At 52.2% G+C, this 27333-nt stretch overlaps 1 protein-coding gene across 6 annotated transcripts in view; it reads right to left on the bottom strand.

Moving 5' to 3' along the window:
• The window catches only part of LOC105486496 (hippocalcin like 1), a 122691-nt gene that overhangs the window by 53045 nt on the left and 42313 nt on the right, over positions 1-27333 (bottom strand). The window contains exon 1 of one of the 6 annotated variants that reach the window (XM_024794301.2): positions 12707-12725. The exons of 3 other annotated variants lie outside the window; for them this stretch is intronic. The gene's annotated coding sequence lies outside the window, so the exon portion shown is untranslated. Of the gene's footprint in view, positions 1-3996; positions 4076-10117; positions 10137-12706; positions 12726-27333 lie in introns of those variants that run through there. 2 more of the 6 variants (XM_024794302.2, XM_011749391.3) reach the window with 2 other exon arrangements.

The following is a 27333-nucleotide window of genomic DNA, read 5'->3' as shown; positions in this document are numbered from 1 at the left end:
TCCAGATCCTGTCCTTGGGGCAGGGACCAGGAGCAGCTGTCACTGTCTCCACAGGTGACGCCCTTCTGAGCAGCAGCACAGGTGTGCTCTGGCCGTGGCTGACAGAGAGCGTTGGGACCCATGCCACCCTCCGGGCGGGGAGGAAGAGCTCTCCAGGCTGATCTCAGCTGTTATGGGAAGGCTGCGGCTGGGCCTTGCCTTGGTGACGCCACTTGCCCCACTGTGTCACAGTCATATGCTCGCCTGTCTGCCTCCCCGATCCCACTGGGAGCTCCTGGGGGGCATTATGCCTTACCCATCAATGTGTCCACTGCGTTGGGCACAGTATCCAGGACATAATAGGTGCTTTGTAATTGACAGAAGGCATGGAGTGGGTGTTCCATACACACCTATGACTCAAGCGGGGCCCCCATGAGGCTTCTCCCACCGACATCCCTCCTCCCCTACCTTAGACGCACAGCCCAGGGCACCATCCAGCTTCCTCGCCATGGCTCAGGACCTGGAGATGTGGTTTTTCTGATCTTTAGCCCCAGTTGAGGAATGACCAGAAATAAAGCAACACTAAAACCGGGCCAGATGGTGAAAAGCGCTGGACTGATACATATTCGCTGTGTACCCAACGTGTAAGCAACATGTTTGGCTTTCAAATAAGACAAAGACGACCATTGTGTGTATTCCTTCATCTGCAAAAATAATCAGGGCAAACAAAAGAAAGGATGTGAAACACCCTCTAAGAAGGAGAGAAACATCCGAGGCGCCGGCGGGCCTGGAGGAGGAAGCTGGGCCCGCTGGCTTAAGGCTTCTGCACAGAGCCAAGCCCTGACCGAAGCCAGTGAGCAGCAGAAAACCTCCCAGACAAAGCCAGACCTCCTGAAGGACCCACATCCCTCCCTGTCCTCCATGGCAGTGAGATTCCCAGAGCACACCAGGCCCAGGGACCTTTCCGGGCAGGCCCAGGTCCAGCGCCTGGCTGACACTCAGGTGGCCTCCTCTAGGAGGTGAATGGGGAATCTTAGAAGGAGGAGGAGTCTGGAATGGAAGGCAAGGGGAAGGCTACCCTGGGAACAAAGGCAACAGTGTTGACAGGCATCAGGGAGACAGACATGGTGTCTCCAAATCGTCCACTCTTCCCACAGACTGACCCCTCACTGCAACAGGACACAGGGCTCTACAGGACCCCCAGGTCACAGTCAAGGCAGGGCCACACTGGGGGCTTCCTTCTCAGGTGGGGCTATCCAGTCAGAGACCACCCCACCCCATCCCATCCCCTGGGCCTGCACCTGGGGCCTCAATGCCCAGGTGAAACTCTGCTTTCAGAGGACACAGAGAAGCACAAGGTGAACAGGGTGGATGATTTAGGAAAAGCTCTTCTTGGAGGAGAGCCAGAAAAGGATCAAAGACAGGGGGCAGGTGTGGACAGAAGCCTGGCTTGTCCACTCGGTTCTGGGGGCACAGTCACCTCCAAGGAGATGATGTATAGTCCCACTGGCTTTCCCCTCCAACCCCAGCGGCCAGCCAGACCCACTAACGCAAACCGCAAATGACAGAAGGCATGGAGTGGGTGTTCCATACACTCCTATGACTCAAGCGGGGCCCCCATGAGGGCCACACAAACCACATGCCACCCCAAACCCACCCTGCCTGGCCCCAGGGTTCCACCTCTGCCGCCCCAGGCCCTGGTAACACCCACCTGCCCACTGGCCTCCTCTGTTTGCTAGCTCCATGCCAGGTCACTGGACCCTGCAGCCTGGAGGTGCCAGCTCTGCCTCGGATCCCACAGGTGAAGGGGGCTGCCCCGTCACACATCCAATTCTGTGACAACCTTAGATGGGCCCCCTTAGCTTGAAGATGAGGAAACTGAGCCCCACAGGGATGAAGGACAGCCAAAAGCTGGTGGAAAAGTTAGAATTTGAGCCCAAGTCCTCCCAGAATGCTGTTGCTACCTGAGAGCCCCCAAGACCCCCAGAAGCAGGGCGCCACATCTTTGGGATTTTTCAACAGCTGGTACACCTGTATGGGTGGCTCCGAAACAAACCCTTGGCAGGCTCCTGTGCCCTACAAAAGGCCCAGCAGTGGCCCCATCATCTGGAGTCTGCCCTATGTGCCTTGGCATCATGGGCAGCCTTGCCTGAGGGCCAGCTTACAGCCACTGCTCAGTTCCCACGTGTTGGACCCTGCTCTTGGGGTCAGACAAAGCAGCTGGCTCTTGGCCAGCCCCTCCTCTGCTCCTTGGAGCCTCTTCCTACCTGCATCCAACTAAGTGTTCCCCAGACAGCCAGCAGGATCTGCACATGAGGGTTTAGGGCTTGTATGGGTTGGAACAAAACAGGCCAGTGTCAAGCCAGCCTGGAAATCCTAACCCCAAAGTCTTCCCCACTGCCAAGTCCCAAGCATGCACCTGCAGGCAGGCATGGGCGAGCACAGGCTGCTTCTCTGTGCCCCCGCAACATACACAGGTGTCCCACCTGCTCCACGACTGATGGGAATTCGACTGGAAGAAGATAAAAGCAGAGGCGATTTGGGGAATGGGAAGGGAGCCACTACTGAAGGGAAGGAGAAATGCAGGAAGGAGAGTGGAAAGAGGGTGCACAGATTAGCCAGGCATCCCCAGGCATACAAAGGAATGCAGAGACTCCACTTGGGCAGAAGGCCAAGGCCAAATACAGTATCTGTGTGCCTGCCACTCCTGAGGCCTAACCCAGCACATTTCTTGAAGATAAGTGGGCCAGGTAGGCGCCTGCACATTGAGATAAGGGCTAAGTATAGAAGGGGAAAGTTGTTTTTTCCAAAACGTTAAGAAGCACATTTCAAGGAGTAAGGAGGTCTCAAGGACACACTGGGGGCAGCCTAATGAGGCCAGAGCCTTTTCCTTTTTCAAAATTACAAGCTGAACTTCTTAATGCGCAACCAATTCAGGCCTGGTTGAATCTATGCCTCCTTTGAGCTCAATTTCAGCTTTCCCTAGTGGATCCAAACACAGCATATTCATTATTATTTGATTAATAAGGACAGTTTCCAACAGACAAAGTTAGCTGGCTTCACCACCACCTCCTCCAAGAAGGCCTCAGAGATCCCCTCTCAGTTCTCTGCTACATTTAGGCTGCCCCTGAGCCCTATCAGAGCCCACCTCCCTCTGCCTGGAGCCCTTGCTGCTGTTGAACTTGCCCCTGCCTGGGACAGGTGCTCGCGAATGCTGTCAAACGGGCCTGAGCTATGAGACAGCCAGGAAGTCAGGGCTCCGGCCCCACCAAGTGTCAACATCCAGCCTCCCAGGCCTGCAAGTACTATGGACTCGGAGGCAGACATTCCTGTAGGGCCTCTATAGATTCTGCAGATGCGCGAGGCCAGGGAAAATCCCGAGAGAATTCCTCAAGGGCTGGAGGAAAATCTAACTAGCCACATGGCTGCGGAAGCCGTCACAACCCCTTACAAGGGATATGTGAGCCCTGAGGTCAACAACCGCTAAGAGGCAAGCTCAGGGCACAGAAATCAGGCCACGGGCATTATGTGACTCACACGGCAGGACTCAATGGCCCTCCGCTCCCCCCACCACACAGTTGGAGGGGAATCCTTGTGATGCTGCAGCCACCCCGGCACAGCGTTTTCAGCCTGAGAGGGCTTGTCGATGTGATGGGCAGGTTCCAGCGCGAAGGTGGCCGGCCTGAGGCGACCGTGAGTCCTCAGGCTTCCCCCAGTCACGGGGCGATGCCATCGGCTGCCGCCAGCTTGGGAGATGTGCTTTTGGGAAAATCAAGTCACCACAGCATTCCCCTGCGGTCTCTCCCCACTCTGTTTAGATGTTCGCGAAGAAAACGAAGCCAGTTACGGCAATGACTTCCAACAGATACAATCAAATAATCTATTCCTGGATTCTGCAAGTACTGAAATGTCGGTAATTCAATTCCTGAAATGCCATTTTGGAGCTGCCGGAGCAGGCTGCGGAGAAAGCTCAGTAAACACACACATCAGTTCAAGCCCAAACACACACCCACTGACCTTGAGCCCCGGTGCCCGGCGCTGTGCTGAGAGGCCGGCTCCCCAAGGGCGGTCACCACCAGACAGGGCCTGGGGAATGGGCGGTCCAGGAGGGAGGCAGCGGCGACCGTGAATAAATATTGACAATGCTGCAGGAGGCGTGCTGCTGCGAAAATGTGGACGAACTGCACTGAGCTCGAGGAAAGAGTACTCAGTGTGTCTGGGGGAGTCAGAAGGCTCCCAAAGTGGGTTCGACTTACTGTGTGATTAAAAGCCAGGTCAGGGCTGGGAGCTGGGGAAACACAGAGTTGGGAACCACCCTGCCCTCAAGGAGCTCTGGCCTAGTGAATGCAGACACACGTGTGCTGACACGCACACACACCTGCACACACCTACACACATGCATGCACACACATGCACAAACCTACACACACTGCACATGCACACCTATACATGCATATGTGCACACACATGCACACACCTATATATGTGTATGTGCATATGCACACACAGGCACACACCTACACATGTGTGTATGAACACACATGGAAAGCCTTGGAACTGATGTCACCACGTGCATACACATCTACAATGCACATGTACACACATACACACCTACACACGTATATACACACATGCACACACATGCACACACCTATACACACATCTGCACACACCTACACATGCATATGGGCACACACGCACATACACACATGCAAGCCCACAGGAACACGGTCCTAGGGCAGGCAGGGTACGGGTCACATGAGGAATCCTGAACACCCCACACTGCCTGGGGATCCAGGGCCAGGGCGTGGCCCCAGGGACTGCTCAGCAGTAGAGGCTGCTCATCTCCGAAGCTCCGTCACCCTCCACTCCAGCACAGGGCTCACGCTGACATCAGTTCCAAGGCTTTCCATGTGAGTGTGGGTCATGGGACTGTGATATGGGACAAGTGCTTTTCTGGCACTTTCGACAAATTTTTGCTAGGAAGCCTAAAATTTACATCTTCGCTAGGAAGCATAAAATTTACATCTAAACCAACTCGTGGGATGACAGTGATTGTTGCTGCTATTATGATTTTGCTTTACATATTATACTTTCTGAAATGTATGAATTGGAGATTAAAATTTTAGTTGAGCCCAGGAGTTTAAGACCAGTCTGGGCAACATGGCAACATCCCATCTCCACAAAAAATTAGCCATGCGTGGTGGCGCACACCTGTAGTCCCAGCTATTCGGGATGGTGAGGTGGGAGGATCACTTGAGCCTGGGAGTTTGAGGTTGCAGTGAGCTATGATCGAGCTTGCACTCTAGCCTGGGTGACAGAGCAAGACTCTATCTCAAAACAACAACAACAACAAAATTCCCCCTTAAAACCACACTACCATCTGCCCATCATCCGTATATTAAATATCTAACTGTAAAAATTCTCAGCCTATTTTGAGAGACGAAGTTACCCTCAAGTCCCAAGCAGATGACAATAAACTGAAAAAGCAATGGGAAATCTCCAGACAGAACAATCTCCCTCCGACTCCCCAACATGTCTCAGGGGTCACATCCAGGTCCTCCACCAGATGCTCCTCCCTGTCTCTGTCGGGCCATCTGGAGGGTGTCAGATCAGCTGGGCGAGCAAGGGCAGGGCCAGCCTCACACTGTAGGATCTCAGGCAGCCTCCTCGCAGAGCCAACGTCCTCGTCCTAACACATCAAGGGACCTGGCATCCCCCACCCCAGGAAAATCCTGGGCCTACACAGCCCCCTCAAACAAGGTCACTGTATGAGACATACTCAGAGCTGCCCCCGGCCCCAGCATCCTTGGATCTAGCAGTGAAATAGTTGGTGCCTGCACCGTGCTGTGGTGGGAGGCCCAGAGGTGAGGGTGCAGGAAGCCCACACCACAGAGCTCCTAGTGGAGAAGACAGGAGTGGAAGCGCACAGTGCAGGAAGCCTGAGGCTGGGAGCCAGAGCAGGCACCAGAGAAGGTCTCCAGACCAAGCTTGAGCTGCGGGGCGGGAGTCGGATCACGGCCAGCACTGTGAGCTTGGTATGGGTGAGTCTCCTGATGCCAGACAGATGTGCTCTTGGAACAGCTGTCTGTGAACCTCGTCTGGGAGAACCAGATCTTTATTTAAAGCAAATTAAGCGGCTGGGCATGGTGGCTCATGCCTGTAATCTCAGCACTTTCAGAGGCCAAGGCAAGTGGATCACCTGAGGTCAGGAGTTCGAGACCAGCATGGCCAACACGGTGAAACCCCGTCTCTACTAAAAATACAAAAATTAGCTGGATGTGGTGGCGGGTGCTTGTAGTCCCAGATACTCAGGAGGCTGAGGCACAAGAATTGCTTGAACCCGGGAGGGAGAAGTTGCAGTGAGCTGAGATCACACCACTGCACTCCAGCCTGGGCGACAGAGGGAGAACTGTCTCAAAATAATAATAATAATAATAATAATAATAATAATAATAATAATAAAAAGAAAAGAAATTATGAGACTTTGCTCCTTAACGGACCCAAACACACACCCACCGACCTTGAGCCCCGGTGCCCGGTGCTGTGCTGAGTGGCCGGCTCCCCAAGGCCGGCCACCACCAGACAGGGCCTGGGGAACAGGCGGTCCAGGAGGGAGGCAGCGGCAACTGCGAATAAATATTGACAACGCTGCGGGAGGCGTGCTGCTGGGAAAATGTGGACGAACTGCACTGAGCTCGAGGAAAGAGTACTCAGCGTGTCTGGGGGAGTGAGTGCCTCCTCACGAGGCGTGCAACCCTGGTCTATATCATGTATAGCCACGGGAGGCCGAGGACATGTGGTGTGGGCTCAGCACCCAGCAGGCGAGGCTCGCTCACAGAAAGGGAGCAAGAGGACCTCCACCCAGAATGCAGCAGGCCTGAGTCCGGTCCAGAGGGCCACCTGCACCCCCTCACACCCTCTTCTCCAAGCCTCATCACTGAAGTGAACACAGGAAGGCCCACACAGGTGGGTGTAGAAAGCCTGAAGGAGGGTGGGCGGGGCCACCAAGCTCCTGTTAGCTGTTGCCATATCTTAGGCTTTGAAGCAGCTAAGGGGGAGGGAGGTATGTGGTTGGGGGTTGGGCGGGACATCACAATGCCAGGGCTGAAGGGGAACAACCCAAGGTTAGGTGGGAAGAGAGACAATGGCTCCTGGCTGCAGCCTCCAAGAAAAGCCATCCATGGGAGACCCACCTGTCCCTCCCCAAGCCTTCGACCCTCTCTACCTCCAACTCCTGCACAGACTCCGGGCTGTCTGTTCAAACAGCTAGCACCTCGTCTGTCCACCTCCATGACACATGGTGTATTTATTTCCAAGAACATGCCCCAGAGGACTGGCTCAGGCTCTTGCAAGTACCACCCCACCACCTGGAGGCAGGTGCAAGTGAGGGCACCTACTGGATGACCAAGATCCCAGCTGTCCTGAAACGCCACCCAATACCATCCAAGAGGGGCAAGGTCAGGGTCGGAGGCCTAGACCTCCCTAGAGGCCTCCATTTCTTCTTCCGTACATGAGGAGGCAAAGTTCAGAACTCAGGGCGGGTGGTGTGGACACCCTCTCATGTAGAGATTGGGGGAGGGGTGCATGACTCCCTTCCTCTAAGCACCTGGAACTCTGGGAGATTTTCAGGGGTGGACAGAGGCATCAGGACACGCACACCTGGTGGCACCCGGGTGACATCACAGAGATGCACAAGCCCACATTGCAGAAGGCTCCACAGTGGACAGGACTTGAGGAGGAGGGGCTTGGTCCTGAGAGGGGAGGGACGGCCAGGTGCAGTGACTCACACCTATAATCCCAGCACTCTGGGAGGTCGAGGCAGAAGGATTGTTTGAGCCCAGGAGTTTAAGACCAGCCTGGGCAACATGGTGAAACTCATCTTTACAAAATACACAAAAATTCGTCTGGTGTGGAGGTGCACACCTGTAGCTACTTGGAAGGCTGAGGTGGGAGGATCACCTGAGCCGGGGGAGGTCGAGGCTACAGTGAGCCATGATAGCACCACTGCGCTCCGGCCTGGGTGACAGAGTGAGACACTGTCTCCAAATTAAAAAAAAAAAAAAAAAAAAAGGAGGCGGGCCCTTAGGAAAGGAGGCAGTCAGGGCCTGGGAGGGAAGCTCCATGGAAACCAGCCCAAGGGAAGCAGTGAGGAGTCTCCCCCGGGACTTACCCGATAGGCCTCCTCGTGCCCCACACAGCCTCCAGCCTCTGTCTCCCTGGCCATCGCATTCCACATCACTGGCCTTGGGGCCCCTCACTTCCCCGCCATCGGCAGTCGTTCCCAGGAGGTTGGGGGAAGGAGTAGGGGGGCATTGCCCTCACCTCTCGGTCCTCAGGGCTCTGTTCAGTCCTTACTGCTCAAGAAAACACACCTCAGGTTCCTAGAGGGACCCCCGGCTACCAGGCAGAAGTGGGGGCTGTGGGCCCAGCTCCCAAACTCAACCCCAGGCAGGCACCCCGCTCTGGGTGCTCTCCAGGACCTTTGCTGCCTGTGTGCGGGGAGCCTGTGCACCCAAGGCAGGGCAGGAGAACAAGGTCACTACCCTCTCCAAGGTCACTGCAAGCTACTCCCAAACTGAGGCCTGGAGGCCCTAATATAACCCACTCCCACGGTCCACCCCTCCTCCAGGTGGCCTGCCCCACCATGCTGGGACCAGTGCCCTTCCCTGTGTGTCCCACCCCACCACCCAGCCACGCACCCTGAATCACCAGGCACAGTAAAGGCCTCCCTGAGCACCAGCTGAGTCGGCTCAGGGCCCTAAACGCTTACCAGAAGCAGGCAACCCCGACAGTCCCTAAAACAGAAGGGGCAAGACTGCCACTTAACAGACCAGAGAACCAAGGCTCAGAGATGGGAAATGACTCATCCAAGGTCACGCAGCCCACACGAGGCCTGGAGATCCGAAACGAGCCTGGCTCCCCAGCCTTGCTGTGCCCAAACTGTGACTGACCTCAGAGCCACCTATGGAGCTTGTTTAAAATGCAGATTCCCGGCCCCACCCTAAAGATTTGGCTTCAGCAGGCCTGGGATGACCCAGGAATCTGCACTTTAGCTTGTGAGCTCCCCAGTGGTTCTGATAGGAGGCGGCTTCGGATCACACACTTTCCAGAAATACAGCTACACCACATGACTCTCCAGACCTGAAATGCCACATGTAGAGGGTATACCCAGGACTGTGTCAGAAGCATCCCAAAAGATTCTTTCTGGAAGTTCCTACAAACAGCCAAGAAAGCCCCAAGGTTCTTCAGTTGACCCAAGTCATCAGAGCAGCAGAAATGGGGGTGCTGGACAGTAAACCTCTGCCCAGCACCCGCAGCAGCTACTGCCCACCTGTCACGCTGTGGAGCTCTCCGAGTCAGAAATATTCTTCTTGCCATGGTGTGGCAGTGGACTCAGAAGGGCTCCAGGGGACTCAGTCTCCCACCACTCTGCCCCCTAATGCACTTACAAAAAATAACAACCCTCCCATCTCAAGTCTACCTGAAAAAAAATCAGATACAGTATGGGTTAGAGTGATAATGGGCTTTATTTTTTATTTCTATTTATTTATTTTGTTTGAGACAAGGTCTTGCTCTGTCGGCCAGGCTGGAATGCAGTGGTATGATCATGGTTCACTGCAGTCTCGACCTCCTAGGCTCAAGTGATCCTCCCACCTTGGCCTCCCAAAGTGCTGAGATTACAGGCGTGAGCCACTGAGAGAACCATCAAAGGTGCACCTCGCTGTGTGACTCTGGGAAAACCACTTTCCCTCTCTGGGCCAGGGATTCCCCAGTCCTACTGTCCTCTGAGGTCCCTCTCCGCTCGGGAATGGTCCAAACTCATCCTAACACAGGCCACAGCTGTGCAAAAGCCGCCATTCAACCCAGTCTCATGACTCAGCACTCCTACCTGACGCAGGCGCTTCCGGCTTCCCTCCTCAGCGACTGGGCTGGGGAAGGTGCCAGGAGAGCCCCTCTATGAACAAACTCGCATTTGGGATGCCTCAGGGCTGCCCTCCCTTCTCTCCCAAAGCAGCAGAAATGGAATCCCAACCTGCAGATAAGCAGCCTGGGGCTGATATGTCCCCAGCGAGGCTGCCAAGTGGCAGAATGTGACAACAAACACCGTGGAGGCCTTCCCCTTCGCCCGGCTCACCTTTCCTTTCCCGAAGGAACGAAGCAGACCCGCTCCTTCCCTGTTTTCTCCTCCTCTTGCTCAGCCTGGCCCCCTGCATTCCCGGGGGTCTATCCACAGGACAGAGCTCAGGCTGGCCTCTCTCTGGAGCCAGGACTCAGGCATTCGAGGCTCTGCTTGCTGTCATGTGGCCCTCCCTGAACTGCTGCCCCCACACTCCTGCCCCCGCCCCCCAGGCTGCCACTCCAGGACTGAATGCCAACAGCTCATTCTCGACACCTGGGTTCCGAAGCTCCGTTTGCCTCCATGAGGCTGGCACACAGCAGATGCTCAACAGACTTGCTGGCAGAGCAAACTGAATGCAATGGCAGCAGAGACAAGTGAACCAGCTCCACAGCCCTGCCCATCGCTTACTAGCTATGTGATCTTGGGCACATGACTTAACCTCTCTGAGCCTCAGTTTCCTCATTTTAAAAGAGAGATGAGAATCCCAATTCATAAGATTATTGTAAGAATTAAATTAGCTAATGTCAGTCACGCATAGCGGCTCATGCCTGTAATCCCAGCAATTTGGGAGGCCAAGGCAGGTGGATCACTTGAGGTCAGGAGTTTGAGGCCAACATGGTGAAACACTGTCTCTACTAAAAATACAAAAATTAGGCAGGCGTGGTGGCAGGCACCTGTAATCCCAGCTACTCAGGAGGCTGAAGCAGGAAAATTGCTTGAACCTGGGAGGCAGAGGTTGCAGTGAGCCAAGATCATGCCACTGCACTCCAGCCTGGTTGACAGAGTGAGACCCTATCTCAAAAAAAAAAAAAAAATTAAGACGTTAGCTAATGTACATGAAAGCATCTGGCAAGCTTTCGAGAACTATGGAAATGTTATTTATGTGATTATCAAAAGATAACGGTCGCCTTATGAGAAGCCCTCTGATGTATTAGGGTAATACTGACAACATAAGAAGGGCTTTCACACATATGTACATGGCTGAGGAAATCAGTTTAAAAGAATTAATGAATCATCCACCTCAAGTCCCTAAACCTGACTGGTTTCACAAGAACAATGAGAAGATAAGTCCTCAACTAGACAGCTGGGATCTGTCAGGACCCTCCGCTGGCATTTTTCCCTTCCAATAATTTGAAGGCAATTAGGGCAACTGATTAAAATTCCAGAGACAGAGCAAAACAAAGCATGACTGATCTGTGCACTCTCCTCATTAGACGATGAGGCCAAAGTGGAACCAGCCTGCTCTCTCTCTCTCTCTCTGGGATCCACCCATCCCCCCACCACCCCTCTACAACCATTGCCTGGGCTCTCCCCACGAGCCCAAACACCCACCCGGGAGCCCACGGACTCGTCTGGAAAACCACACTGGCCACCGGCCAGCACTGGGGAGGCCAGACACACTGGGCTTTCCAGGGCAGTCTCACCTGTCTCATCTAGTATGACAGAAAAGGAGTTCCCCCAGCCAACAGGCTCAGGACCCGTGTCCAGCTACGTCATTCCCACGGATCCCAGCCCGCAGAAAATGCAAGGCACACACCGGATATCCAGGAGGAGACCGTGGAGGGAATACTGCGGACAGGCAAACAAAAGCATATTCAGAATGTCCAAAGGCACGCAGTGAGGAGAGAGACAGAAAGCCGGGGAGGACGGAGCAAGCAGGCCAGACAGGAGGGAGAGGAGAGAAAGGAGAGGAGAGAAAAGAGAGGAGAGGAGAGTCCCAGGTTAACTATGCTGGAATGGGTAGAGGGCTCAGGTCTCACCAGGAAAATGGCTGGTTTCCTGTCACAGGGGATTCGTTTTCCAAAGGAAAGTGTGATAAGATTCAGTTAAGGCCGGGTGGCACGGGTAGCTCATGCCTGTAATCCCAGCACTTTGGGAGGCCCAGGTGGGCAGATCACCTGAGGTCAGGAGTTTCAGACCAGCCTGGCCAGCATGGTGAAATCCCATCTCTACGAAAAATACAAAAATTTTGCCAAGTGTGGTAGCCAGTGCCTGGAATCCCAGCTACTCGGGAGGCTGAGGAATGAGAATTGCTTGAACCCAGAAGGTGGAGGTTACAGTGAACAGAGATCGCGCCACTGCACTCCAGCCTGGGTGACAGAGCGAGATTCCTTCTCAATTAAAAAAAAAAAAAAAAAAAAAAAAAAGGATTCAGTTAACGTCCACCCAGCAAGTGGAGGTTCTGTTCTGTTTCTGTTTTCCATTTCTCCATCTTCCGTATTTGAGCTGATTCACTTTGTGAGAGAAGTCTCCTATGAAACGGGACGTCAGGGACTCTCCAAGGCCCTTCGGCTCACCCTGCCTGGGAGTCTAGGGAACTTCTCTTTCTCTTGGATGAGGCCCTTGGTGCCTGCTGTCTGGAATTCCCTTCCCTGGTGGCGCACCTCTCCCTTGCCAGCCCCTGGAGGCTGCAGCAGAGTCACCCGACACTGTCTACTCAGGGGGAAGTGAGGACATGGGTCCTTGGCACCACGCTTCCTCCAGCAAAGCTCTTCCCAGGGTCCAGTGCCTGCTGGGCCAGGAGCCTGTGCTGGGGCCCAACACCCCACACAGTGAAGAATGAATGAATAAATGAGTGACGGTGCGGCTCAGCCCACATCAAACCTGGCGGGCGCTGTGGACCTGGCGGGCGCTGTGGACCTGGCGGCGCTGCGGAAGGAGGCAAGAGGCAGGTTCGGAGTGTGTAAGCTGAGGGGAGAGGCAGCCTGCTCTGAAAAGGGCACTCGTTGTGCCTTCACTTATCACAAATACATCAATAAAACCGCCACCACTGCGGGGGACACGGGGATCTGGGTAAGGCCCTTCCTCACAGTAGAGAGGTGCTGGCCTGGCCTTGCCGCCGCCCTTCAGGGAATGTGGTCTGCCTGCATTTGGAGGTGGGATTGCCAGTCACTGAGTAGACCTGGAAGGCCACCAGAGCTTGGTCCTGACGCAGGGACGACCCTTCCTTCCTCCAGCCCAGGGATCTAAAGAGTTCCAGGCCCTCACTGAGGCCAGAGCCCCAACTTCATCCTCCAGGCCACCTGGGAAGTGGGGTCCCCAAGGGACAGAGGGTGGAAGAAATGTGCCCTCTGGACCAACTCTGCCTCTAATCCTGTGCTCTCACTGAGGCCATGAGGCCGGGATTTTCCTCTGGGAACAAAGACATCTCAACTTCTTCATCTCTGAGTTGGATTCTCCTGCCTGCAGGGGCTAGAAGGGAAAACAGAGGTGAGAGGAACCAGGTGCCACGGAGTCACTAGCCCCTGCCAGCCGCAGGATCCAGAGCGCCCCCGGCCGCCCACCTCACCCTCGCCAGGCCAGCCTGCAGCAAACATAGGCACACACCAGACACCCATGGGCACCAAGGGAGCGGCCACCAGGAATTTCAGAAAACAGCAGGAAAATGTGGCTGTGAAACGGGAAAGGTCCCCTTGTCCCCCTCGCAGGGCATGTGATGGGGGTATGGCTCGCTTCTTCAGTGTCCCGCTGCTTAAACCTCTAGGGGAGCAGACAGACGGGCAGGCCGTGACGCTCCGACCCCATGGCAGTGTTTAGGGGCAAATGTCCACAGCTGAAGGCCCAGTGGGCGTGTGTTACAGGGTGCTCTTTTAGTTTGCCATCCGTAGGCAGCTTGTGTTAATCAGCTCAATTAGACCCCTGCCTTATCACAAGGACAGAGGGCTTTCTGTATCCCTGGTTCTTGCCTTGGTGCACTAGAAGAGTCGGATCACACGTGGGCTCCGAGAATGAGTGCAAGGTTTTATTGAGCTCCCCCAGCAGATGGGGGAGCCACAAGGGAGATGGTTTTCCCGACTCTTCTCCGACCACCCTGGCCAAACTCCACGTCGTTCTGCCAGTCAGTGACCTGCCAGTGTGCCGGCGTCCGTCGTGTGCTCTTCCCCAGGGCGTGCTCCCCTTGACGTCCTCTCAGCATCCGGCTATGTGTGTCTTCTTCCACCCACGTGTTCCTCTCAATGTCCCGTGGCTTCTGTGTGTGCCTGCTAGGGTCTCGCGGTTTTTATAGGCACAGGATGGGGGTGTGGCGGGCCAGGGTGGTCTTGGGAAATGCAGCATTTGGTGTAAAGGCAGGAGTGCCTGTCTTCACCTAGGGCCATGGGCATGGGCCTGGGGGTGGAGCCCTCGCCGGGGACTCGCCCTTCTCCTCCCAGCACTTCCCTGCCCCACTTCCGTCTGGCCAACATAGTGAGACTCCAACTCCATTAACAAAAAAGGAAGAAGCAGTTGAGATTGCAACACTACTGATTTGTGCTTGTTTCCCTCCTCATCCTGTCTATCACAAAATAGGGCCTGACCACCTGCTAATACTGCACATCTATCCTGTTTATTCAAGTGGGGCCAGAATCATCCAGCCGTCAACCACGATTTTAGCCAGAAGCTGGCGCCAAGCCTTCTCCTTCTTCCAGCAGTTCCTCCAGGCACAGGAGACAGGCGCCTTCCACCGGGGCTGCTAAACAGCAGGGGGCTGTGTTGGACGGTGAAAGGGCCAGGGTTTCAGCCTGGAGCTGGTGCCGGCTCAAGGTCACAGCTTGTTTTCCTCAGGGCACCCCTGGGTAAAAGGTGACCTGGGGGTAGGCCAGGCGTGGTCCCCTCCCTCTCCCTTCCCAGCTGCTCCTGCTTTCTGGCACAGCACACTTTTTTTTTTTTTTTTTTTTTTTTTCTGCTGAAAGAAGTCACTGCTGCTTCCTAACAGGAGGAAGTTTTGTTGTTGTCACAGTGTGGGGATGGGATTACGTAGGGAGGAAAAACACGCTTTCTTGATTTTCTTCTGTAAACTGCAGGCGGAGAAAACAAAGCAAGTAAACAACTGTTCTACAAACGCCTTGTGGGGAGGGAGGTCGTGATATTTACAAGAACATCGGCTTTCTGCTGGATTTCCATTTGGAGGGATCTAATAAAGATGCAGGAGGCATTTCTGCTCTTCCTAATATACTCCTCGGAGGAAACGCTGTCACAGGTGACTATCTAAAGCCAGTCAGAGCAGAATTCTGCCACGGACGAGCCCCACAGGGTCCACTCCCTCCGCATCCCCCTGGGGTGGTTCCTGGGCCCCTGCCACAGCTTCCTTGGCCCACATCAGCACCACGCAAGGTAAAGACATGGCCTCAGATGAAGAGGAAAGATAATAGTGCAGAAGAACGGGGAAAGCACGCGGGAGAAAGAACAAAACCTGAGAGAGCTGACAACCCGGGCTGGGTCAGGGGTCGAGAACCTGGCCATCTGGCCGTCACCTGCTACTGGCTAGCCTGGCTTGGTGGGTACTGCACGCCTCTCACATCCCACCTCAGCAACCCTCACCTTTACTAAAAGGAGGCTGTTCCTCGAAAGGAGAGCGCTGGCCCTGAGGAGGAACAGAAGGCTCCTATGCCATGCCTGGACAGCATCGCCATCTTTTCTTTAGACACAGAGTCTCGCTCTGTCACCCAGGCTGGAGTGTAGTAGTGCAATCATAGCTCACTGCCGCCTCCACCTCCTGGGCTCAGGTGATCCTCCTACCTCAGCCTCCCAAATAGCTGGGACAGGCATGTGCCACCACGCCCAGCTAATTTTGCATTTTTTGAGGTGATGGGGTCTTGCTATGTTGCCCAGGCTACCATCACTATTTTAAAACATTCTACTGATGCGGATATGCAGCTGGGATTTGGAGATGGGTGGCCCCACAGGGAGGAGTCTGTGGGAGAACGGACGGGGCCCCGGCAGGGGTCCACCTGGAGGGAGGGGGAGGCCAGGGCCTGAGGGAACACCAAGAGCATGGCTGGGCCCGGGAGCCCACAGGTGAGAGCATCTCAGCACCTCCGCCTCCCTGACTTACACACTGGGGGACGTGATTTCCTGTTGGCCAAGCACCAGGTGGTGTGGTGTGTGGGGCACGGGTGGGTTCAAATGCCACCTTATACCTAGGACCAGTTACTTAATCTTCCCATGCCTCAGGCTCCTCACCTGTCATTCAAGGAAATGCCACGTCAGGGAGTGGCTGCAGGATGGAAGGGGACAGTGGGTATGCCCCCCACCACCCTCTGAGTCCCACTGTCCTGGCACACACCGTCCTCCCTCAAGCTTCTCCTCTTGCTCTTACCCCAGTCTAGCCTTCAAGTCCCAGTTCAAAACCAATTCCCCAATTCCTCAGGCAAAAGGGGTCTCCACTATGGACTCCCTTGGCACCGAGAGGCATCCTGTGACCTTTAGCACTCTCACGAGGCAGTCGTGATTCACTATAGGCCCGCCTGTCTTCTCTTCCAGGTGAGTGGGAGGGTTAGTGGCCTAGGAGCTGCGTGTCCTTAGGCAAATTGCCCTGCCTTGCTGGGCATCAGTTTAAACAGAAAACAGAGATAATGCCTGTCTCATAGGGTTGTTGCTGGACTCAGAAGAGCAAATGAACAAATGAACTGGCGGTTCCCTCGCCAGTTAGTAACGAGTATGTTTTGCCAAAAGACCCACAAATCAATACCATCCACCCACTCTGTGCGATCCCTGGGGTAAGTTACTGAGCTGTGACTAGTGTTGCCGAGAAGAGAATGCACTCTCCAAGCCTGAGCCCAAGGCTGTCACTAGAACATGTCCTCCGGCAGGGGCTCCCGGTGCCAAATAAGAGGAAAGTAGGTACCAGTTTCTGAGACCCTCGTAACAATGTCCTGTGCGTCCCCTACTCAGACCCAAAAGAAACCTTCACAAGGTTACTCTGTATCTATTTAGAAAAAAAAGAATGTGTCCATCTCTGTGGTGCCTCATCTTCAAATGCCTTTGTAAACTGCTCCCCAATCTCCTTGAGCCCTGGGCAGTGAGCAAGAACGGAGGAGGTGACACGGTTACTGATTTTCCCAGCCACTCTCTGGGTGTCCCTGCATAAGCCCACAAAGTTGCAGCAGTGTCTCCAGGAAAACTAAACCCTCTTTACTGCTGCCCACTGAACAACTTTTTACATTTTCCAGAATGCTGAAGATTCACAACCCACCTACTTTTGAGTGATCAGTGGTGTGGCTTCCCAGCAAACTCTTATGCATCCTTCAAAGCCCAATTCAAATGTCTCTTCTCTTTGCTGCTGCCACCACCTGGCCCCAGGAGGATCCTGCCAGCTGTTCCCTCGGGTTTTAAACACGCGGTATATGTGCCCACTTTGCTTCCTGTCCTGCTAGTCTGTGCCCTGCCTGGGCACAGGCCATCATCCTCCTCATCTTCATCTCCACAGTACCTAACACAGTGCCTGGTGCATGGTGGGTGCTCGGGGTTGAATTGAAGGATCTATGAGAAGGAGGATCTATGAGAAGGATCTATGAGAAGGAGGATCTATGAGAAGGATCTATGACAACTTGCAAAGCAAACGTCGCATCATTAATTTCGAACACCAGGTCAGCACATAGGGCTATGTATGTAAGATCAGACACACTTGGAAAACCCAGGGCACTTGTACAATAAGCTCACATCCATATCCTCCCTCCTTGAAGCCTATGCAAGAACCCAGAAAGAAGTAAAAGTAAAACACGTAACAGTAGTTTTTGAGCAGTTAAAATTCCTGTCTCTGCCTCAGCACATCGGACAATGGAAAGAATGCGAGAAGCACAGCCAAGGGTCTGGGATTTGAGTCCTGACACCTTGGCCATGGCTGTGCAATGAGCCCTGGGAGCCCTGCCTCTGTAAAAAACCAACAATCCCTCCAGGACACCCTGGCAAGTCAACCTGGAAGGTGGCTGACCATGACCGTGGCCTTAATTTGGCCAAATTGACATTGGTTTCAGGCCAGAATTCGCTAGAAGAGACTGAAGACTGTTCAAGTGAACAGTTGAGCGAAGTGTCTCCTTACAGTACAGGGAAGAAAGCAGGCCCTGAGAAGTTTCCAGAAGGTCCTCTGAAGTGCCTGAAGTGCAGGAGGACCTTAGAACGTATTTCTGGAATGAAGAAAGAGGAGATGCAGGATTGTATGGCTGAAGGGCTGCACCTGGCGAAGACAGAGAGGACTTGTGCTGGGCCTGAGGGGTTGAGAAGATGAGTGAGTTGAGGCTTCAGGAAGAACAAGCTAAGGAAGGATTAAGCAGTAGAACTACATAATTCGACTGCTGGAATGCATCGCCGCGGGAGGAGTGAGGGCCTTGCCACTGGAGAAATGCAAGCCCGGAGGAGATAACACATCACATCACAAAACCACAGTAAAAAAGATCCAAGTATGGGTACTTAGCATAAAACAAGTCCCTCAACCTAGGGATCCAGCATTCCACATTCTAGACCAGGGGTCAGCAGATCTCTGCCTGCTGCATGAGAGCAGCAGGACACAATGACATAAAGCAAGTGAGTGTAGCTGTTCCAATAAAATTTTATTTGATACCAGGTGTGGTGGCTCACACCTGTAATCCCAGAACTTCGGGAGGCTGCGGTGGGAAGATTGCTTGAGTCCAAGATTCAAGACCCATCTGGGCAACATAGTGAGACCTCGTCTACTAAAACTCGAAAAAATTAGCCGGGCATAGTGGCACATGCCTGTGAGGCTGAGGCAGGAGGATTGCTTGAGCCTGTGAAGTGGAGGCTGCAGTGAGCCATGATCACGTCACTGCACTCCAGCCTGGGTGACAGAGCAAGATCCTGTCTCAAAAAAATAAAAAAATTTTAAAAAGAAACCTGCCCAGAGTCTGGCCCTACGTGAAAAGCTGACCATTTCAGTCCTGCCTTCTCTAAAAGACAAACCAGTCGTCAGGGGCCACTGGCCCTGGACCAGTATCCCCACACCTGCAGACAGGGCCCCGCACGACAGCACTGGCACAGGAGCTCGGCAGAAAGAGAAGGACGGCACTGGGGGCTTCTGTGCACTACAGGCACTCATTTAGAGGATGGGCTTTCCTTCTGAGACTGTGCTTGTTCTCGTGTTTAATGTCCTTGGTATTAATATCATAAAGAATAATAGCTGGAAACCATCATTCTCAGCAAACTATCGCAAGAACAGAAAACCAAACACCACATGTTCTCACTCATAGGTGGGAATTGAACAATGAGATCATTTGGACACAGGAAGGGGAACATAACACTATTGTGGGGGCCTATTGTGGGGAGGGGGGAGGGGGGAGGAATAGCATTAGGAGATATACCTAATGTAAATGACAAGTTGATGGGTGCAGCACACCAACATGGCACATGTATACGTATGTAACAAACCTGCATGTTGTGCACATGTACCTTAGAACTGAGTATAATAAAAAAAAAAAAAAAAAAAAGGAATGATAGTAGGTCCCGTGTGCAACACACTTACACAGGCCTCAGCTGGTTCTCAGACAAACCTGTGCCCAGCACGCCAAAAACATTGCCCATTTGACGGATGAGGAAACTGAGGTGCAGAAAGGCATAGCGGCCTTTTTCGGAGTCTCCTGGCAAATCCACAGCAGAGATGAGAACTGCATCGTCATGACTGCCTGCCAGCTCAGGACACGAGATTCATTCTTCCCTTACCCTAACCTGGTCAACCAAAATTCCAACCACCTTTCTCTACAGAGCTGACAAAGCATCATTTTCCTGAAGAGTCTTCTGGTTCAGTGACCGGTGCATGTTGAAAAGCATTCCGTATCCAAACAGCTCTGAATTTTTTCTAATGTCAGGAATGGTACCCACCTTTAAAGAGCTTACTAGTTGGCCAGAAAGTCTAGAAGAGTCTTTTCATTCTGCTACAGAGAGGGCAGAGGGCTGGAGTGATCTCTGTGTGCTCCAAAGGCCTGGGCAGAGCTCAGAAAGACTCCAAAGGTCCCTCCTGCAGGGGGGCACCAGGCCCTCAGCTCCCTCCCCAGCTCTCCCTGGGAGGGCCTGAGCTGGCTACTGCGGCTCTCCTAACACCCTGCCATTGAGACACCCATGAGGAGGAGAGCTAAGCATGGCCCAACCAAGGAACCAGATCCCAGACGTACCCAGGGGACTGCAGAGGAAGGGATAGGCCTGGATCTTACCCCAGCATGCATGGCCTCTGCTGATGGCACAGCTGCTGGAGGAAGAAGTCAACTGCTTCCAGGAGGATTAATTTAGATCCAAACATAAACCCTACTGGGAAATCAGCTCTTAAGAAAGAGAGATTTAAGACTAGAATGGAAAAGTTTTAGCAGAGCATGGGTGGGAATCAAGGTGTCTTCTCTCTCCTGAGAAGGGGCTACAAGGGATGGGGAAGGGAAAAAGGAAGGAAGGCCCCAAACAGGCTGAAAGGAAAGCAAGAACCTCCCTTACCAGAACAGTGAGATGGAGAGAGGGAAGGTGGGTGGGAGCTATATGGATAGGCAGCAACACTTGTGGTTCACATACCATACAATTCACATATTTAAATTCAATGGTTGGCTGTGTAATCCCAGCACTTTGGGAGGCTGAGGCGGATGGATCACTTGAGGTCAGGAGTTTGAGACCAGCCTGGCCAATAAGGCAAAACTCCATCTCTACTAAAAATACAAAAATTAGCCAGGTATGGTGGCATGCACCTGTAATCCCAGCTACTTGGGAAGCTAAGGCACGAGAATCTCTTGAACCCGGGAGGTGGAGGTTGCAGTGAGCTCAGATTGCGCCACTGCACTCCAGCCTGGGCAAGAGTGAGACTCTGTCAAAAAAAAAAAAAAGAAAGAAAGAAATAAAAGAAAGAACGGAGGGAGGGAGGGAGGGAGGGAGGAAGGGAGGGAGGGAAGGGAGGAAGGAAGGAAGGAGGGAAGGAAGGAAGGAAGGAAGGAAGGAAGGAAGGAAGGAAGGAAGGAAGGAAGGACGGACGGAATTGAATGGTGATACAACTGTGCAATCATCACTCATCACCACAATCAATTTTATAAAGAACCACTGCCCCCTTTTTAAGATAGGGAGAATTTTACCCTTTATTTGTTTATTTTGTATTTGAGACAGGGTCTTGCTCTGTTGCCCAGGCTGGAGTGCAGTGGCACGATCACGGCTCACTGCAGCCTCAACCTCCTGGGCTCAAACGATCCTCCCACCTCAGCCTCCCAAGTAGCTGGGACCACAGGCCCACACCACCATACCTGGCTAATTTTTTCATTTTTAGTAGCGATGGGGGTCTCGCCATATTGCCCAGCCTGATCTGGAACTCCCAAGCTCAAGCAATCCTCCTGATTCAGCCTTCCAAAGTGCTAGGATTATTGGCATGTCCCACGGCACCTGACCAGAACATTTTTGTCTTCCCCAAAAGAAACCATATACCCATTCACCGCCACTCCCCATTTCCCCTCAGCCTCCCAGTCCCAGCCCCAGGCAACTACTAGTCTGCTTTCTGTCTCTACAGATTTGCCCATTCTGGACATTTCACATAGATGGAATCGTATTAAATGTGGTCTTTTGTGTCTGGCTTCATTCACTTAGCGTATCTTTTCAAGGTTGGTCCATGTTATAGCATGAATCTATACTTCATTCCTTTCACTACTCAGTGATATTCTATTGTATGCATAGACCACTTTTTGTTTATCCATTCATCAGCTGATGGACATTTTAGTCATTTTCACTTTCTGGCTGCTAAGAATAATGCTGCTGTAAACATTTATGTGTAAGTTTTCATTTCCCTTTCATTCTTATATGCCTAGGAGGGCAACTGCTAGGTCATATGGTAACTCTAGATTTAAGCTTTTGAGGAACTGCCAGGCTGTTTTCTGAAGAGGCTGTACCTTTTTGTCCTACCAACAGCATATGAGGGTTCCACCTTCTCCCCTTCCTCATCTATGCTGGAGTTTATAGGACTTTTTGATTCTAGCAGTCTTAGTGAGTATCTCGCTGTGGTTTTCACATGCATTTCCCTAATGACTAATGATGTTGAGCATCTTGTCATGTGCTTCGTGGCCACTTGCATCTCTTTGGAGAAATGTCTATTCAAGTCCTTTGCCCATTTTTTCATTGGGTTGTCTTTCATTATTGAGTTGTAAGAGTTCTTTATTTATCCTAGACGCAAGCCTAGAATCTATACAATTTGTAAATATTTTCTCCTATTCTGTGAGCTGTCTCTTCACTTTCTTGACAGTATTATTTGAGGCACAAATGTTTTAAATTTTGGCTGGGTGTGGTGGCTCACCAGCACTGGGGAAGCTGAGGCAGATGGATTGCTTGAGCCCAGGAGTTCAAGACCAGCCAGGGCAATATGGCGAGATCCCGTCTCTACAAAACATACAAAAATTAGCCAGGCACAGTGGCATGCACCTATAGTCCCACCTACTCAGGAGGCCAAGGTGGGAGGATTGCTCGATCCCAGGAAGCAGTGAGCCATGATCATGCCACTGCACTCCAGCCTGGGCAACAGAGCGAGACACTGCCTCAAAAAAAAAAAAAAAAAAAAAAAAAAGACATAGATTTTTAAAACACCAGAAGAAAGCCAACTTCATTAGCTGCTTCCCCTGATTGCCCCTGGACTACGGGGCATGCTCTGTCCCCTTTTGGGTGCATACAGCATGTGGGACCCTTTGGGCAGATGTACTCTGAGCCCACCAAGACTCAGTCATGTTTGTTTCCAAACCTGTTTATACCAGTAGTACTTATGTAATTACCTAAGTTAATTAAATTTTATGCAAACCCTCGGAATGGGAATTAAAAGGGGTTGGTTTTAACAGAGTTGAATGTTTGGAGGAAGATGGCTGTTCAATTAGGCATGAACAAAATAACTGTATAATATCAGCGGTATATGAAGTTGGCAGGATTTGGTGCTAGTTCCTACTTTACTTGACAGAAACAGAAACTGAGAATCTCAGAAAATGCATTAACAGTGTGGATAATGCAAAAAGATATATCAGGACAGAAGCCAGTGGACCCATAATCCAAGAGAGGTCTTGGCCCTATATCAAGAGATGGGGGAATAAATGCATGTTTTATATGAAAATGAAATGTATTATGTCAAAACAAAATGTTCAATATGTCTATATCATTTTTATGATCCCATTTTTAATAATCTTTTTCAATTACCCAACTCCCTGCCAGGTCAGATAATACTAGAAAAGCAGGCTTCTTACAAGCACTCAAATAGAAGAGTGGTTACCTGGGCAGGGGTGACAAAATATTATTTTTTGTCTCCTTCTTACCACTTAGTATGTTTGAGACGTTCTAATAAGTATGGATGACTTTCATGGTAGAGAAAGAATATGTAAATTTTCTTTTTGAAGATTCAGATTCCATTACTGCCTGTTAATAAAGGCAAGAAATTTGGAAATGCTGCACTGCTGTGGCCAGCATTGTCACTGCAGCCAAGAAAATGCCCCCGTGCCACAAAGATAAACAAGCAGGAAATGTGCAAAAGGAACAACATAAAACAGTAAGACCGTCAGGCTCAAATGCCTGGCTGCTTTAATCGAAAGCTAATAAAATGCTGAAATTCATCCTGAATGTGATAGAAATTCAGACAGGCCCTTTACTGAGCTCTTTGGTTAAAGCTACTGGACACCGTGAGAGGCAGACATACTTTCGGAAAGCCGGGCTGCTGGACTAAATGGGTTCAAGGAACATCATACCAGACAAATCCGGATTTCCCAGGAGAAGGCCAGATCCAGAATTGTTTTGTTTCTTGAAACAGAGTCTCACTCTGTCGCTCAGGCTGGAGTGCAGTGGCAGGATCAGAGCTCATTGCAGCCTCAAACTCCTGGGCACAAGTGCTCCTCCCACCTCAGCCTCCCAAGTAGCTGGGACTGTAGATGCACACCACCCTGCCTGGCTAATTATATATATATATATGTGTGTGTGTAGAGACAGGATCTTGCTATGTTACCCAGGCTGGGCAAATACTCCTGGGCTCAAGCGATCCCCCTACCTTGGTCTCCCAAAGCGCTAGGATTACAGGTGTGAGCCACCACAGCGGGCCCAGAGTTGTTTTGTTTTTTTTTTTTTTTTTTTTTGAAATGGAGTCTTGCTCTGGCACCCAGGCTGGAGTGCAGTGGCACGATCTCGGCTCACTGCAACCTCCACCTCTCGGGTTCAAGTGATTCTCCTGCCTCAGCCTCCCGAGTAGCTGGGATTACAGGTGTGTACCACCATGCCCAGCTAATTTTTGTAGTTTTAGTAAAGATGGGGTTTCACCATGTTGGCAGGCTGGTCTTGAACTCCTGACCTTAGGTGATATGCCTGCCTTGGCCTCCCCAAAGTGCTGGGATTACAGGTATGAGCCACCGTGCCCGGGCTGGCCCCTAGTGTTTTTAAAGAAACACAATGTTACTGCTCTGATGTGTACAAAATAAGTGATTAAGAAGTCTGTCTCAGGGCCCCTAAAACCCTGCCCCCTTGAACTTGATCTTGCTTTTATAACCCCACCATGCTAGGCTGACAGTAGGTATCTAATCACTGCATTAAAGCATGAACAAGTGCAAGCTTAAGAGCGACTTATCAAGATACCAATCTTTCTCCTGTAAACCAGGGCTTCTGAAATGGCCCTTCTACAGCACTCCTCCCCTCCCCCATTCCCACGCTGCATTTTCTTCTGTTGGAGACACAGTTTGCTAAACCCAACCTTGTCTGAATTAATGAGGACACGGAAACAAAGGGTTTGGGGAGCTAAACATGAAACCGATTTGGCCCACGCTCTGTGCCAGGCTTCATACTGGATACCAGCGAAACACAGGAGGCCTCAGAAAATGCCCAGCCCCTCCCCGCAGACAGTGCCATGGGAAAGGCTGCCGCCGGAGGTGGTTAAGCCTGTGAGGAGCAGCGCCAGAAAGACCCAGACAGCCGGAGCTGGGTCTGAAGGAACAGCAGGGTGGGTGCTGGGGACAGACACCCACAGATCAGCTCCTCGGACCCCAGGGTGGCAGGAGGCACTTCCGAAGAAGTGGTGGGTGTGGCCATTTTAATCCTCTTTCCTCCTCCCCACCCCCCACCTTTGCCCCACCGTGGTCCACACCTGGGGCTGGAACTTGGGCATAGCGACCATTATCAGGCGCTGGGGGCCACATTTTATACCATCATGAAATTGCTGTGAGCCAGGTCAGCCCCAGCTCATGGGCCTTCCCTGAAGGCCCCACTCCCCGTGAGACTCTGAGACAGGGCTCTGCCTGGTGTGGACGATGTGCTCAGAAAAGGGTGGGCCCGGGGCTGGGTGACCAAGACGACAGAAGGAGCAAGTTGTTCTAAAGAACAGGCGCCCACCGTACGGGTCACGGACGCCAGGGAGGCGGACGCTCCCTCTCACTGAGGCCAGCCTGTGGGTGGGGTTGAACTCCAGCACCTGCGGGGGCGTGTGGGGCGCTCTAGAGACTTCTGAAAGTGAATCCCAATAATGCCAAACTCCTCCATGAGCACTCTGCTCCTCTGAGGATGAAAACAGTTTGCACCACTCTGCAAGCAAATATAAATCCCTTAGAAACTAATCTGGGTGGGTGGGTGGGGTGGTGGTGGGGGTGACAAGAGGAACAAATGTCTAAAATCTAACATCCTCAAGGGTGGTCCTGACCCCAATTAGAAGGAGAGAGAAGGAGGAAGGTAGGGGGAGCGAGTCCGTGCCTGTCTGCGTTGGGGAGGGAGAGGTGGAGGAGCACAAAGACATGGAGAAGGAAGGGGAGAGAAGTGAGAAGCTCTCGCAGTCTCATTTCTACACTATCACAGTGAAAACACAGTACATTTCATTCTGTTTGCTGATGACAACGCTTGCTACCGGAAACACTCTCCCTGCACATCATACCCACAAATAAATGCCAGTCCCAGGTCTGTGGGTCTCAGCCTGGTAAACCAGTTATGCCAACCGGACAGCACTTTTAATGGACCATTTACACCCTGACTGGCTCACGACACAAACGCCTGCAAGGAGACCTAGCGGGTTAAACATCTCTACAAGACAGAACTGCCTCCCAATTCAAAGACGAAAAAAGCCACAGAGGGGACCAGGGCCAGACAGACAAAGTTAACATTTGAGGACGAGGGAGCGCCTCTCCGGAGACTCCACAGCCAAGCCCTGAATGAGGCACGTGGGCTGTGATGGGGTCAGTCCCGTTCCGTCCCCTCCCAATTCTGGCATGAGGGCTTCTCCCACCATATCCCCAGAGCCTCTTGAGACAGAACACCAGAAGGCTCCCCATGGCCCCCACAACCCCCACATTAGCAGTCACTGCTCCCCAACTTTCTCCCCCTCACTCCCTCTCAAAGGACACGAGTACAGCTGGGCTAGTGTCCTTCTGGGAGGCCGCCAGCCCGATGGACCAAGGGGGTCTGAGGACCCCAAGGCATTGCACATACGTGTTTGCATACACACACACACACACACACACACAGCCTGACTCTCTCTCTCACATATACACAGACACACACACCCCCGGGGCACACACTCAGACACACCCACACACTCACACTTCCATTTATTCCCACAATTATTCTTCCTGGTTTGGATCAACAGACCATCTGTGTGCTTGTGCGACTTAGGAAATCTTCCAAAATGCGGCAAAATGTTTGCAGTCCTTGCCCTTTTTGTGGTGGGGGACGGGCGTCATAAATAGTAATTGTTTTCCAGTTTCTTTGTATTTTCTGTTCTACAGTAAACATGCATGTATCACATTTATATTCAGAAAAAGCTAAAACACACAATTTTAAAGTTTTTCTGGATGTGCACAGTGGCTCATGCCTATAATCCCAGCACTTTGGGAGGCTGAAGTGGGAGGATCGCTTAAGCCCAAGAGGTCGAGACCAGCCCAGGCAGCATAGCAAGACCCTGTCTCTACAAAAAATACAAAAATTAGCTGGGTGTGGTGGCTCGCACCTGTGGTCCCAGCTTCTTGGGAGGCTGAGGTGGGAGGACCGCTTGGGCCTGGGAAGTCAAGGTTGCAGTGGGCCAAGATGGTACCACCGCTGCAGCCTGGGTGACAGTGAGACCCTGTCTGAAAAAAAAAAAATTTCTAAGACAAATAGTAAACAGTACCATAGTAGGACACATTTATCTCATCTTGGTCCACACAACAGCACTGTGAAGTAGTGCTTCCATTTTACAAATGAAGAAACTCAGGATAAGAGAACTTGAGAGCCGCCCAAGGTCACCCAGCTAGCAAGTGGCAAAAATGCAGAGTATAGTAGCTTCACTCCTGGGAAAAAGTTTCCTCTAGTCTGTCCCAAATACAGAGAGAGCCACATACAGAGAGACAGAGAGAAAGAGACAGAGAGGCAGACACAGAGATAGAGAGATTGAAACAGAGAGCAAGACAGAAACAGAGAGAGACACACACAGAAAGAGAGAGACAGAGACACACATAGAGGCAGAAAGAGACTGAAAGACAGGCACAGAGACACACACAGAGAGAGACAGAGACAGACACAGAGAGAGAAACAGAAAGAGA

The sequence above is a fragment of the Macaca nemestrina genome, chromosome 13 (assembly GCF_043159975.1).
Source record: "Macaca nemestrina isolate mMacNem1 chromosome 13, mMacNem.hap1, whole genome shotgun sequence".
Classification (NCBI taxonomy): domain Eukaryota; kingdom Metazoa; phylum Chordata; class Mammalia; order Primates; family Cercopithecidae; genus Macaca; species Macaca nemestrina.
The sequence above is the reverse complement of the archived record's forward strand: the minus strand, read 5'-3'. Positions and strand labels throughout refer to the sequence as shown.